The 12,151-nt window shown below is 37.9% G+C and overlaps 1 long non-coding RNA gene across 1 annotated transcript in view; it reads right to left on the bottom strand.

Moving 5' to 3' along the window:
• Window positions 1–22: 22 nt before the first annotated feature.
• The window catches only part of LOC138806251 (uncharacterized), a 32,113-nt gene continuing 19,984 nt past the window's right edge, over window positions 23–12,151 (bottom strand). The window contains exons 2-3 of the long non-coding RNA XR_011365749.1: window positions 6,101–6,187; window positions 23–248 (exon numbers count right to left, since the gene is read on the bottom strand). This is a non-coding gene — a long non-coding RNA (uncharacterized lncRNA). The remainder of the gene's footprint in view (window positions 249–6,100; window positions 6,188–12,151) is intronic.

The following is a 12,151-nucleotide window of genomic DNA, read 5'->3' on the forward strand; positions in this document are numbered from 1 at the left end:
ATAGGCGTATTATATCTTCTCCATTTCTCCTCATTAATTATTAAAGATACTTGTTCCTTAGCTATCCATCCAGGCCTGTGGGTAATTCTCAGTATGGGGTCAGAAACACAGCACTAGATATCCTTCATCTTAGCCGGCAGAACAGAAGGAGGTAGTTGTCATCACCATAGGATTGAAGAGCGGGAGGGAAGTGCCCAAAGAAGAGAAAGGATTCCTTAGCAGCAATGACCATGTTTCATGTAACTGCCCTGAGAAAACAGAGGAAAGAAATAAAGATTAAACAAAAAAAATAAAGATTAAACAATATATAACTTGCTAAGTCCTCAGCAGCAGTGCTCATTTGAAAAATCAGAGCAATGTGCCTCAAAGGACTATGGTCTAAGCATAAGATCTAAACATGATAAAATTAAAATTCAGCCTTCAGTTCTCAGGAGCTGGCAATTAATCAGGGAAGGAGAAAGAAGGAAAGAAAGAAAGAGGGAAGGAAGGAAGGAAGGAAGGAAGGAAGGAAGGAAAAGGAAGGAAGGAAAGACGGAAGGAATAGGTAAGGCGAAGGAGAGAGGTGCTACTACATTCGAATGCGTTGAGCTCAGAGGAGAGATCCCGTTCGGCTGGGTGGTCAGTAGCAACTACCTCAACTAGGGGCAGGGAAAGAACTTGGACTGGAGGTGGGTGTATGAAGGGTCTTCATTCTAAGGCTCCTGCTCCTCCCCACAACCACTCGTGACCTAACTCTCACCCCAAATGCTATTTCAATTAATTCTATACCTCAGAGCACTATCACACCTGGATTTACTGATTTCCTTTGTTCTTGCTTGTTTTCTCCCTTCCTTCCATTCCTCACTCCCTCCCTTCATTCTCTTTCTTCCTTCATCCTCTCCTTCTCTTTCTTCCTTGTTTTCTCCCCTCCATCTTTCCTCCTTCACTTCCCTCCTTCCTTCCTCTTCCCTTTCTTCTTGCCTTCCTCCCTTTCTTCTTCTTCTTTTCCTTCTTCCCTTTCATTCCTCCTATCCCTCATTCCTTTCCTTCCTTCCTTCTTCCCTTCCTTCCCTTACTTCTTTCCATCCCTCTCTTCCCTCTCTCCTTTCCTTCCTTCCATCCCTTTTTTCTTTTTTGATTATTGTGTCTCCCTCACTAAAACACAACCTCCATGACAGCAGGATTTTGCCTTGCTCTCTTCAGCATCTACAAGAGTGCCTGCTATAGAATAGAGGTTTAATAATGTGGTTAGAAAAGCACCAAAAGGAAGGCATATATGAAATAAAGGTAGGAAAAATTGAGGGAGGGAAGAGACAATCCAAAGAAAGATATTTGTGCCTCTAATCATCTTAACTTCTATGCTAATGGCATTTCAAATTTTGACATTGTTTTCTACCACTGAGATACCTACCCTGATGCCTTCAGCTCGGTCTTAACCCTAAATTCCTTTACTTCCCAGTGTGTGTCTATTCCCTAATGGATATCCCACCACAATCACTCACACATGTCACATCTGTTCTCCTTGCCTTTGTCCCTTCTGTTCTTTATGCCAAGAAGACAATCCTTCTTCCACCTTTCTCTGGAACACTGACTTCCAATCATTCTTCAAAACACAATAGTTATTTGAAGATGGCCCACACTACTTTCTAGAGTAATTGAACAAGTTTGTATTCTCATCAGCAGTGTATTAGAGCTCCCTTTTGGTCCTATCTTCATCAGAATTTGTTTTTTATTTTCTTGATAATGGCCATTCTAACTGGGGTGAGGTGTCTCAATGCTGTATTGATTTGCATTTTCTTTATGGCCACAGATATTGAGAGTTTTCATGTGTCTATTGGCCATTTTACTTCTTCTGAGAAGTCTCCCTTTAGGTCATTAGCTCATTTATTAATTGGATTGTTATTTCTTCAAGGATTTAATTCTTAAGGATTTAACTACCCTATGAACCATCAATCCTACTCTTTGGCATTTAGCCAATAAAACACAAACAAGGTTACAGTAAAGCTGTCAGCATAACCATGTTCACTGTAGTACTACTCAAAATAGCCAAGATACAGAATCAGCCCAGATGTCCCTAAATGGACAAATGAAACAAAAAAAAACATGGCATATATATATATATATATATATATATATATATATATATATATATATACAATTGAATTTTACTCATCCATCAGAAAGAATTATATTGTACCATCTATAAGAAAATGAAAAGACTTGGAAAAAATTATATAGTGAGTCAGATCCAGAGAAACAAAAGGTGTGTGGTTTCCCTCAATTGTTGTGATAGAATGAACCTATAAATTTATAAGTAAACATGTTGAGCCATATGCAAGTGGTTACAAATGAATTAACTGAAGTATAACAGCTCTATGGAGAGTGCAAATAGTATAATCTTTTAGAATGACTAGGTCAAAGCCCAACAAAATCAGCCAGAGGAAATGGGTACACGTTAGGGGTTAGATGAGGCCAAGAGGAGAAGGTTAGACAAATGAAGGGCAAAGCAGAGGAGGAGGAGAATACAGACAAGAATTAATTATATATTCAAAATTAAGAAAAGGAAAGGGGGTGAGTGGAAGGGGGTGAGAATGTTGAAGGGGGTGACACTGATAAAGGTGCATTGCATTCATAAACAGCTTTGTTATATGCTACTTCCTTTGACCAACTATTTAAAGATAATAAAAAAATTAAACACACACACAATGTAGTGATTTGATGGCTTGTAACAAAACATTCAACATGCATTCCTTTTGCTGTGAATTTTCACTTGTCATGTCCCTTCACAGGGAGTAAAACTTACCACCTCTCTAGAAGTTCCCTGCTCTCTGAAAAACACAGAATCTTTCATGTGTTATGTCACATTGGGGACCTATTTGAGTACAAAGTACTTTTCTCATATTAAACCTGAGCTCCCATCATAATTTACATCCTTGAGTGAAGACAGACAGATAACAGTAAGAGCTATGAAGAAAATAAAAGAGGGTACTATTACCTTAAGAAGGACTGAGAATCTTTATATTAACAAATGAGTAAAATTTGGGGCAGTTTCTTCAATAATAAATCTATAATAGTTCTAAGAGAAAACATTTTCTCAACTTTAGCCTATAATATCAATAAAAATGTAATTATATAACCTGGCTACCAATCTTTTGATAACTTAGGTTCACAGTATGATCATGTAAAGTTGAAATTAGTTCTATCATTTACAGTTACTCTAGAGAAAATGAAATGCTTAGTTATAAATCTAACAAAACACATCCAAGTTAGCATTCTGAAAATTACAAACTATGGATAAAAATAACTGAAGGCTTAACTAATTGGAAAGAGATATACCAGGTTCGTAGGTTAGAAAATTCCATGTGTTAGTTGATCCATAGATAGTTTTTATTGCAATCCCAGCAAGATTTTTTTATATGTACAAACAAGATTACCTTAAAATTACTATGGAAACTTAAAGCAAATAATAACTAAAGCAAAATGTAAAGGAATAGCAATGTGAAAGGAAACCTATCAAAAAGCTAGAGGTAGCAATCCCACTCCTGAGCATTTACCCAAATGACCACAAACCAGGCTGAACTAATACCACCAGCATAACCATGTTCATTTCAGTATTGTTCACCATAGCTAAGATATGGAGTCCACCCAGATGCTCCTTAGTGAACAAATGGATCAAGAAAATATGGTATCTATACACAATCGCATTCTCTGCTTCTATTAAAAAAAGGATGACATTGCCCCATTCATAAGGAATTGGAAAGACTTGGAAAAAAATATATTAAGTGAAGAAACATAGACCCAAAGAAACATAGGCTTCATGGTTTCCCTCATTCATTATAATTAGGATGTACCTATAAATCTACAAGTAAACCCTATGGATAGTAAAAGACAAATAGCTACACTTGGACATGATTAATTAAACAGGACTCTAAACATTCACACAATGAGAATAAAGGAGGACATTCTTAGGAGAGGATCACAAGGGCTCAATAGCTATGTTCAAATGATCATATAAAATGATGCTTATCGAAATGAACTCCAAGAAATGGAACCATGAGGGTGGATTTTTTTTGCACTGTTTGCAGGGTTTTTTTTCTTTTTTCCTTGGTTTATTCCTTTTTGTTCCTATTTTTAATTTCTGTTTCCTTTGTCTTGTATATAAGTTTATCTGATTTGGGAAAGGGAAGGGGAATCACAGAAATAGTGAGATAAATGGTGAGCCAGGGTTGGGAAGGTGGCTCAGTGGTAGAGCGCTTGCCTTGCATGCATGAGGCCCTGGGTTCAATTCCTTAGCACCACATAAACAAAAAGAAAAAAGCCAGAAGTGGTGCTGTGGCTCAAGTGGTAGAGCACTAGCCTTGAGCTGAAGAGCTGAGGGACAGCGCCCAGGCCCAGAGTTCAGGCCCCACAACCGGACCCCCCAAAAAAGAAAAAAGGGTGAACCAATTCAGCAGTGATACTCACTAGACACTATGTTGGAAATGAACTATACAACTTGAGGGGTCAGGTCAGGAGGGGACAAACAGGGAGAGAATGAGAGAGGGGGTAACACTGTTAAAAAAGAAATGCACTCATTACCTAACTTATGTAACTGTAACCCCTCTGTATATCACTTTTACAGTAAATTTTAAAAAGACAAAACAAAAAAAGGTGGAGGAGTGGCTAAGTTGGTACAGCACTAGCCAATAAGTGACAGCTGCAGATACTGATTTCAAGTCCCAGTCTTGAACGAAAGAAAGGAAGAAAGAAGAGAAAGAGAGAGAAAGAAAGAAAGAAAAAGAAAGAAAGAAAGAAAGAAAGAAAGAAAGAAAGAAAGAAAGAAAGAAAGAAAGAAAGAAAGAAAGAAAGAAGAGAGAGAAAGAAGAGAGAGAGAAAGAAAGGAGGGAAGGAAGAAAGAAAGAAAGAAAGAAAGAAAAAGAAAGAAAGAAAGAAAGAAAGAAAAAGAAAGAAAGAAAGAAAGAAAGAAAGAAAGAAAGAAAGAAAGAAAGAAAGAAAGAAAGAAAGAAAGAAAGAAAGAAAGAAAGGGAAGCCATATTAAGGTTTATTTTATGTTTACAACAACCAAGACATTATGGTATGGACAAAGAGATAGATGTATAGGTCAAGAAGACTAAATAGAAAGCTCAGAAATGCATTCACACAAGAACATATCAAAGCTGATTTTTTTATAAAGCTGGAAAAACAATCCAATGCAAGGATAGCCTTTCTAATAAATAATGCAAAAACAACTGACAGGAAGAAAAATGAGAAGGGGGTAACAAGTTCGACAAGATATGTACTCACTACCTTACCATGTAACTATAACCTCTCTGTACATCACCTTGACAATATTTTTTAAAATAACTGGACATTGCTAGGCCAAAGAGAAAAAGAACTACAATCAAAATATCACATTAGACAAAAATTAACTCAAAATTGTTCATATTCTTAAAGGTAAAACAAAACTTGTAGAAAAAAAAGAGAAGAAAATTAATTGAAACCAAGATTTTAAGTGAAGAGTACTTAGATGCAACATTAAAAGGATAAGTCACAAAAGTAAAACATATAAACTGGACTTCAAAAAGTTTATTCACATCTGTGGAAAACAACCTGCTAATTTCTCCAATAATTAACATACAGTTACCATGTGACTAAGCAATTTTATTCTTAGACATTACCCCAAAAGAATTGTGAAAGACCAGGTATGGTACCTCACATCTATAATACCAGCTACTCAGGAGGCAGAAATCAGAAGGATTGTGTTTAAAATCCCCATGGATATTGCATTTTGGGAGATTTGCGCTTTACGATGTCAACATTCAGAGCTTAAACTTTTAGACTGTGATTTTTAGGCTCTTGAACTGCAGGGATTTGAATTTTTAGGAATTTCAACATTCAAGATTATGATGTTGAAGACTGGGTCTTTGAGGATTATGGCCAGCACCCATTGGTCAAGTTTCAGGATACAATGTGTTTCTAAATGTGAAAAGTAAAGTCAATAGCCTTTGACTTAAATATATCCACAAGCATATCCAGTTGCTACAGTCAGTAGAGAATACAAGAGTATCACCTTATCCCTTCAAAAATAGTGAGTGATGAGATCAAGAGCCTCAACACCTAAATAGTTTAAATCCTCACTTACCTATTACCACAGGTTCTGGGCTCCAACATTAGATCTAAATGAAAACATGCTGGCCTTGAAATGCAGTCTCTAGACTTCACAGTGGAACTAACAAGGACAGAAGAAATTTTGTTTTTAAAGACACACCCAGAGTTTGATGATAAATATTATCTTAACTGCTAAAATTGAGGGTCAAATGATTTTATAAACACTTAGGATTGAAATTGTATCTCCCCAGATTTGAAATTCTTCATGATACAAAGCCTTGTTCTCTTCCAGATGTTGACTATCATTACAGTCTCTATGAGATTCTTCGTTTTACTAAGAGGAAAAGAGAAATTCTTGGTGGACCTTCATCTTCCATTGTAAGATGATACTAGCTAATAACTACTACTTACTATATCAGGTACTATGTAGAGTGTTTTATGTAAATTGTCTTAAAACTCATAACAAATCTAAATACTTAATACTTTTATTGTCCTCACTTTGTAAATGAGGACACTAAAGCGCAAAGAGATTAATTTGTCAGGGATCACAAAGAAGTAAATGTTGAATCTGGGACCTAAGACCCTGCTTATCCAGGTACCATATACCATATTGCAAATCTTTCCAGAAGCTTCTCTACTTTTTAGGAGGTGTGGGAGACAGAAAATGCAATAGTGGGTATGAGATTGAAATATGGTATAAATGTGTGGAAATGTAACAATAAAATCTCCCCCTATATATCTAATGTAGAAAAAAATTATCTCTATACAAAATGTCATGTTCTTTCTTCGCATCAGTAATACTGTAAAGACCATTTGGTAACCCCCTTTCTCTTTCTCTGAGCATTCTTTTACCACCCACAAGGGAAGAACACCTGCAAACATAACTACTATGTGACTACATCCTTCTGGTCATAGCTGATTAGATCATATATAGATACTCTCCTGGGTGAATCAAAATCTCTCTCAGCTATTTCAACAGAGAGCCATAGCAGAAGGATTTGGAACTGATTCACAGTTTTCCAGTGAAAGCGGTGTTGCCAAGGTCCCAGAGATGGCGCATTTACCTTCTTCCTGCATCCTGGTTATATACATTTTCCTAAAACCTCAGGCATTTTCCTCTCATTAAAGGACTCAGTCATTCATTCAACACTTTCTGAGTTCCTACAATATGCCAAACACATGGTTGAAAACTTAGTGGGTAGAAGCAAACAAAATGAGTAACCTGCTGGAAACTGGCAGCTCACACCTGTAATTCTAGCTACTTGATAGTCTGAGATCAGAGGCCAGTCTGAGCAGAAGAATTAATGAGATCCATTCTCAATCCATAGCTGGGCACAGGAGTTTCTAAACTATGTGAGAGGCTGAGATTGGGAGAATCACAGTACCAGGTCAGCTACAGCAAGAAAGTCCTCAAAATTCCATCTCCACAGAGGAAACTGGAAGAAGTGGCATGGATCTGCAATCCTAGCAAAGATGGGAAGCCTAAAATAGGTGGCCCAAGGCTCCACCACATGCCCAGAAAGCAGTGAGACCATACGCTAAAGATAACCAGTGCAACACAGGTCTGGTGGTATAGCTCAAGTAGTACAACAATAATCTACCAAGTGTGAGGGCCTGAGTTCAAACCCCAGTAACTTCACAAATACATACACAGTGAGTAGCTATGAAAATTGCTACAACACTATAGTATGGGTGCCATGAAAGGCTTTCTTTAGTCAAATAAGATCATGTATACAAAGCACCTGGCACAGGGCTTTACTCCCAACTGGCTCTCAGTGTATATTTCTTGTTCACAGTGTCTCTAAATTACAGTCCTGGAACAATGCCTTTCCATTTCAGGCCAATATAGTACCAAACTGCTCTAATTGGCTGCTAATTTCCTCTATGTTTTAGTTTCTGCTGCCAGATTATTAGTCCCAAAATATCACTTGCATTAATGCTGCCTGTTTGTATCCCATGCCAAAGAATTTGGACTGTCTTCTATAAGCTTGACTCAGATCTCAAAAGGGAGATGAAGGAAGCAAGCAGGATTGTGGCTTATTGCCTCAAAGGGAAATGCTACAAAGGTACTGTTACCCAGGAAGTTAGTGGGGTACAATGGATGCCATTCTGCACTGTGATAGATCACTGTTTCCTTAGAGTTAATTAAGGAAATCAGTAGTCCAAACTGCCCAGATGAGTTTTGGTGGGTGAAGGAAATAAAGAGGAAAGAGAAGGGACTGAAGGAAGCCTTGGCCTTTAGCACTGGAAAGAGGTCTTTGTTATTCACAGCAACTTCTACAGACATGTTCCACTTGGCCATCTTCTCCATCCTTCTTGCCAAAGCTCCAATGGATATGTGGGTGTTGGAGACATTCTCTTTGGGGACTCTCACCAAGTTTCACTCCATCATTTATTCTTTCTTCTCTTTTATTTCCTATGCTAAAGCATATGGGGGCACTTAATGTGGCTAGACAAGCTAAGAAACCATTGTACAGTGCTATGCAAAAGCTCCTAACTGGTTTACAATAAGGCTGATAGCTGCAGGAAATGGTGTTTATTCTTGGAAATGATAATTAAGGATTTATTTATGAATCATACCATCCTGGGGGACACAAAGCACAACTTATGAAAAACTCATTACTGTTCATAAAACCAAGTTCAAGTTTCCCCCTGAAAAGGTGGTGAGCTTGATGAAAAGCATTCTTCTCTCCAGGGAGACATGATAATGGCCATTGAACAGAAATTTTGAAATCACCCAGGACTTGGAAATACTGCTTATAAACTTGCACTTAAATATAAGCTTTCCTTGAACTGTCAGCTTTTCTTTTCTCCCTACAAGTTTTAAATATAAGTTAAAGGTAATTCTCAGAGAAAGTTCAGGAGATGAAGCAGAACAAAAGCAATGATTGCTATTGGCTTGCTAACCCAATATATTTGTTGGGCATCTGTCACCCTGAGTGTCAAAGAACCCCTGTTTTCTCCTTGTTGCCAGTCTGAATTCCTGCAGATGCACAAGGGACCATTGTGTTGGGAATCATTAGGTTTGGATGGTCCGTGCCATCCCATCTTTCACTCTTACATCCCAGCATACCTTTCTGAAGAGGACAAATGAGAAGGAAATGACTCAGAGATTTGCAAAGATTTTTTTCTGGTTGATAACAACATCAGAAGCTATTGTGGGGGGGGGGGAATAAAAATATATCAAAGTCCTAGGGGCCTAACAATAAAATGGAAACATGTTAGAAAAGAATGAATGTTGCTCAGAATAGACTTCAGAATAAAACCCCTTTCCTTTAAGACTGGGAGCAGCAACCTTCACTCAAGCAAACATCTCTCTCAGTCTATTCTGTAGGTCACTCTTGGCTGGCCCTTCAATGATGATGTTTCCTAAGTTGTGTTTCTCTTTGTTGAATCAGTCTCCCTAGTCAACTCTTTTGGCTCCCATATTCATCTATTTTCTGAAAATTCTAAAGTCTCTCTCTCTGGTCTAGATTTACCGCTAGCTCTGATCCATCTATCTGTCCACCTTTGGGATATCCTACATACTTTTGAAACCAAACTATGTCAAAAATGAAACTCAGTATTACTACTGTCCCTCATTTGTTTCTCTTTTATTTTTTCCCATGCTACAAATAACAACATTCATATAATTGTTCAAATCAGAGACACAGGAATCCCAGTGGATACTTACATCTCTTTAAATCCAGCTCCTCTCCAAAAAAGAGAAACAATCACTAAGTTTGGCCACCATCATATTGTTAGGCTTGCTATGGTGACCCAGAAAGGAGAAGCTCCTCACTTTCTTCAGTCTTCCTCCCATGAAACCACACGTTACAGCCCTGACTTTCTGAAATGCATACCTACTGTTACTACTCTACCTCTTAGAACGCAGTAGTTCTCATTGTTCTTATACTATAATTGTTATTTTACCATCTTGCTTGCCATTTCCTATCATTTCAAATGTCCCATACACAAAACCATACTAATTATCTTTCAATTCCTGGAATGAATCACTTTTTATTGTCTTGCTTAGTAAGTATAGTTTCCTCCCTTGGAGTAATTTCCTTTTTTTCATATCTCTGTTTATTGAACCCAATTTTTAGATTCAAGCCAAAATGTCAGACTTAAAGGGTCATTACAAAATGTTAGTATTATACTCACCTTTGGTCCTCAGCTCCCCCCAGATCTGAGCCCCTTCCTTCCCTGGAGTTCCCTCCATACAGCTGGCCCCTCCCTCTCTCCGCCCAGATCCACCTGAACTCCCATCTACCTCATTTCCCATCCTCAGACCCTCCTGCTACCGGGATAGGGATAGGTGCCATGTGCTCCCTCTTGGGGGAAATATGGCTCCTTGTAATAATCTTTCTCCTGTGCCTGCCTGCCTCGGCGTGGTCCCCTGGGATGGATGTGTGGGACCCTTCACAAGATTCTCTAGGAGGGAAAAATAATACCTCTACATGTTTGCAAATTGCCCTAACTTTCGTTGGCCCTTACCATAGTGTTCCAGTTGCCTTTTTATGTATCGATGTCCCCATAAGTAGTGTCACCTCAGTTAGGAAAGGAACCATTGTTACCTTGTTTGTTAGACTTGCTACCATGGTTATTATCTCCAGTATCTATCGCTATGTTTAAGATATAAATGACCTAGAACACATTATGTACCCTCTTGTGTCTTTCAGTATACCAAACTGTAAAATATAAATAGAAGTTGTATCATCTCATACAGCTGTTGTGTCCCTAGTACATAGTAAGTATGTTGTAAATGATTTTAAAATAAAATAAAAAAATACAGAGAGGTGATGAGTGTGTAGACATTTAGTATCATGTGATTATCAGTGACAATTGGTTTAGAATGACCTCTCCATGACAAGATTATGGTTCCAATCAAACTCCAGAGAAAATCAACTTCACTAACTCACTTATCAGCTATTAATCCCTGTCACCAAATAGTTTCTGAGACCCAAGTTTCTTTTTATTTTAACTTAATTTAATTTTTGTTATGGTAGGGTTGAAATACAGAGGGATTACAATTACATGAATCAAGTAATTAGTACAATTCTTTTGAACTACATCTCCCCTTCCCCTTCTCTCTCCTGGTTTTTCCTTTCTGCCCACCCCCACCCCCAAGATGTACAGTTCATTTTCCACACAGTGTCTAGTGAATATTACTGCTATATTTGTTCACCCTTTGTTCCACCTTTTCTGTGCCCCCCACCCTCCCAAATACAAAAAACAGAAACTAAAACTAAAAACAAGACGAGGAAACAAGAACAAAAACAGCAACAACAGCAACTAAAAATATCTTTTGTTTCCTTTTCTTGCAGTTCATTTCATAAAATACTATATTATATGATCATCCGCACATAGTTATTGAGCCTTTGTCAACCACTCCTAAGTATATCCTTCTTTGGCCTGGGTGCTCAAAAACTCAACAACCCAATCAATAAATGGGCTAAAGACTTAAAGAGAGAACAGTGATACTCACTTGACATTATATTGGAAATGAACTTTACAATTTGGGGGTAGGGAGTTGGGAAGGAAAGTGGGAGAAAATGAGGGAAGAGGTAATACTGTTCAAAAAGAAATGTACTCATTACCTGATTTATGTAACTGTAACCCCTCTGTACATCATCTTTACAATAAAACTTACATTAAAAAAAAAGACTTGAAGAGACTTCTCAGAGGAAGCAGTAAGAATAGCCAATACACACATGAAGACACAAGAAGAAGTATTCAACATCTCTGGCAAATCGAACAACATTGGGATTCTACCTCACCCCAGTTAGAATGGCTATTATCAAGAAAACTAATAATGAATGCTGGCGGGGAACAGCCAAAAGGGAACTCTATTACATTGTTGGGGGGATGTAAACTTGTACAACCACTCTAGAAAGCAGTATGGAGGTTCCTAAAAAGACTAAACATAGACTACCCTATGACCCAGCAATCCCACTCCAGAACACAATGCCATGCTAAGGCTACCTGCACAACCATGTTCACTGCAGCGTTGTTTACCATAGCCAAGATATGGAATCGACCCAGATACCCCTCAGTGGATGAATGCATCAAGAAAATGTGGTATAAATACACAATGAAATTCTAC

Source organism: Dipodomys merriami, unplaced genomic scaffold (genome assembly GCF_024711535.1).
Source record: "Dipodomys merriami isolate MVZ:Mamm:240054 unplaced genomic scaffold, mDipMer1.0.p SCAF_4, whole genome shotgun sequence".
Lineage (NCBI taxonomy): Eukaryota > Metazoa > Chordata > Mammalia > Rodentia > Heteromyidae > Dipodomys > Dipodomys merriami.